Source organism: Helianthus annuus, chromosome 3 (genome assembly GCF_002127325.2).
Source record: "Helianthus annuus cultivar XRQ/B chromosome 3, HanXRQr2.0-SUNRISE, whole genome shotgun sequence".
Taxonomy (NCBI): domain Eukaryota; kingdom Viridiplantae; phylum Streptophyta; class Magnoliopsida; order Asterales; family Asteraceae; genus Helianthus; species Helianthus annuus.
The window spans coordinates 139,943,061-139,946,452 of NC_035435.2; the positions used below are offsets into that span (position 1 = coordinate 139,943,061).

Genomic DNA, 3,392 nt, shown 5'->3' on the forward strand with positions numbered 1-3,392 from the left:
GACCCAAACCAAAGGGACTAAAATGACATTTAACTCTATTTTTTATCTTAAACCCCGGTAATGGTAATACGTTAAGTCAGCTATATAGTGTCGTATGACATTTAAACTATGAATGATAAAAATGTTTTAAGTCACAAACTATAGAAATCAAAATGAAACGTTCACGAAATATGACCTGCTAAAGTTATATGAACACAATAAGGTAATACAGTATTACTCTTAGGATGATAGATATGATACTAATCTAACAAAAGATCACTAAATAAAGTTCATGTATTTAATTTGGCAATCAAAAACCTTTAGAAGTTAGTATACAATTACATGAGATTATATCATTATGAAAATCAGTTTGTCACTCAAATAATATGATACATGTATATATTTACATTTACAAGCTAACCGGAAGCTGTTAACCTAAATTACAAGAGTGCCATCCACTCCCAAAAATCATAATTACAGTTTATGTATTATAAAGAAGAAAATCACCTCACATCTCCGATAAAATGTTACTAATCTTTCGAAGCCCTTTTAGAGCTTCCATGGTGTTTGTTGACAAGTGCTGTACAGACTCGATCACCTGGATTATATACTGGATTATATATACCGAGAGTTTCAGAAGAAAATCAAATTTTAATTGTTTTATGTTAAAAAAATGTAATACCTCAATATTTTCAAGCATGGATTGAGCAAGATACCGGACTGCTTGCAGAAAAACTTGCGTTGTCATCTCGGAATGGTTTAGAATTTGTTCAATATCAGCAACATCGATGAGACTTAATTTTTCATCATTATATAACAAGTCAGCAAGAGCCGCTACTATTTCCTTATGCAAAGCCACTCCTAAAGAGGAAGCGCGAGCAAACCGTGGCTGAACAATACCGTTGCTACCGGAACTGCTTCTTGGCGAAGTCTCTGATTCTGGGAATGATGTCAAGCCATTTAAAACTGGCCTTTCCTCCGGCGACACAAGGTGAGGATTCTGCAAGCCGCAAAATGTATATGAGGTTCACAAAACAGTTTAAAATCAAAATGATAACAGTAATTAACTTTGTTCAGATCGGCGCTTCATTGTTTGTCTTAAGTCTTTTTGTTTGTTTCATCGATAAAAAGAGAAAAATAAAAATAAAGATCCCAAGAACTACGTACAATGCATCGGCTGGAGTAGACACCCTGTTTCCATTCATATCAAGATAAGCACCTGCCTAGATATGTAATTAACTTTCTTGAATAACTTTTTATAGTATCTATTAAATTTGAACATGCATACATACCAACAGATCCTTCTCCTTGACCCTGTCGGATTCGACCCAAACACGAACCGTTTAGCTAAGCGGGTTCGGCTGAAACTGACCCGAAACCGTTTATACCAAACCCAAAACCACGAATTTCGTATTAGGTTTGACCCAAACCCCGAACCCATTCTGATCCCGTTACGGCGTTACCCCACTTATTTTGCTAGTTATAGATACATCCAAATCTATTATCTTATAATGACCAGTCCTGCATCAAGGATACTTTTAGCATTTTTTTAGTGTCAAAAGTTGGGTCCAGCGTTATTTGCATAGTTTCTTTTCCAAGAGAGACTTACAGGTCATAACTAACAGTTATAAACTTCAAATGCAATGATATCAAAAGATAGTAATGATGGTATAAACTTAAACTAAGAGAACTTACAACGCTACAGGAAAAACGATAAGAAAGTTCCTATTCCAAGTCAGTTGCTCGCCACCATTAATGTGCTACCACCTGGTCAATCTGTTTTTGGTGAATATTATAGTTCAATTTTGAATTAAATTAGCATGTATGTAACCACCGGTGATTAAACAAAGAAACACAAACTCTTTTTGGGAGCAACATTAACGAATTAAAATATTAAAACCTGTTTTTAACTCTGAGATACTGAAAAGGCTGCACACATTGGGAAAAATATAAAGTTTTGTTATTGTTTTTTACTGGAAGAAAGAAAAACAGGGTAACTTCACAATTAATCTGTTAACAATCATAACAAAAAAATGTTTCTGTCTTTTTTTTTTAAATCTAATGATAATCCTATTTTTAGGCAACATTAACGATTTAATGGGTGAGTAGGAATTACCTAATGAAGGGCTGCTCTTTAAGGACGTTTGAAATCTTCAGTTGGTCTGTAAGAAGCTGTGAAAACAAACAAACATGGATGAGTTTTAAGGTTTTTTTTTTGTTTTTATTTTACTTCACTCTTACTAATATCATGAATTCAAGATTTCCTCTGGTAGAACTCCCATCATTGAATGGAGTCATGAAAAAATCAGATTTTTTTTGCATAAATTAAAATGTAATTTGCTTACCTGTGCCGTCATCTCACTGCATCTTCATCCTAACCCTAGGCTGACCATGTATGCGATAACCCCTCTTCAAACCCTGCATATTGATTTACATATACATGGATACGAATTCTAGGGTTCCAATAAGATTGAAGATGAATCAAACTGAAAAATTGAAAAGTAATAGAAACTCACCAGTGATTGATGCGTCCGTTCCACCGCCGGAGACGACCACCGGAAATACGTCCTTGTACGGCGATTGGGGTTCAGGGTGGAGAAGGAGTACGGTGGTGGGTGACCGGAGACGGAGATGGGTCATGTGAGTGGTGGCGACGACAGTCGGTGCTTGATGAGGGTGGGTGACCGTCGTCTTACCTTTGTCGTCTTACCTGAACAGAGGCCGCCATCTTCACAAATATGTGGTTACATATTTTTTGAATTTTGAAATGGGAGTAGGGATTTTGAGAGAGAGAAAGGAAATAAACGTTTAAATTTTGAAATGACATTAGGTTATCCACCTATATGCTGTGATGGAGAGTGCATCTAGGATCTCATAAATGGATATAGTTTAAATTTTGGAGAGTGCATCTAGGATCTCATAAATGGATATAGTTTAAATTTTAAAAAAGTTTTTTCCTGGTTAAAACTGTGTTACCTTTAAAGTAGGATGGTTTGTTGATATTTAACTAAAGTGTAAATAAAAGTTTAATCGATTATTCAACAATAGCTTTACTTTTAAAAATCTTTGTGCTTTAGTCACTTGTACACTAATGAATCATCTACTTGTACATTTTAATCAGTCAGTCAATATTGACCAAGACAACCATCGAAACGTCGACAAAAATGAGCAGGTCATCACGGTACCTTCGAATGTTTTTATAACGTCATATTTTAAAAGATATCACAAGAATACATAAAAGAATTATAGTGGAGGGGTGAATTGTAACTAATTGTATATGATTTTGTTAAAACCTCAGGGATTTAAGTGTAATAAGTTTAGGGACTAAAAAATAAATAGTGTTTAAAAGACTACTTTACCCTCATTTTAGGGGTTTATTTATAAATAAGGGGGGAAGAAGTTCTTAACTTTTG

General features: G+C 34.7%; 1 long non-coding RNA gene across 6 annotated transcripts; it reads right to left on the reverse strand.

The window, feature by feature from the left end:
- Positions 1-335: 335 nt before the first annotated feature.
- LOC110929698 lies at positions 336-2,770 on the reverse strand. Of its 6 annotated transcripts, none has more exons than XR_004889941.1 (9): positions 2,496-2,770; positions 2,325-2,397; positions 2,096-2,151; positions 1,880-1,908; positions 1,675-1,755; positions 1,272-1,500; positions 1,147-1,198; positions 662-979; positions 336-577 (listed from the first exon to the last, which is right to left on the reverse strand). It is a non-coding gene; the product is annotated as an uncharacterized LOC110929698 (long non-coding RNA). The 6 variants fall into 6 exon arrangements; XR_004889944.1 differs by having other exon boundaries at positions 336-589; XR_004889943.1 differs by lacking the exon at positions 1,880-1,908 and having other exon boundaries at positions 1,675-1,746.
- Between the last annotated feature and the right edge of the window lie 622 nt (positions 2,771-3,392).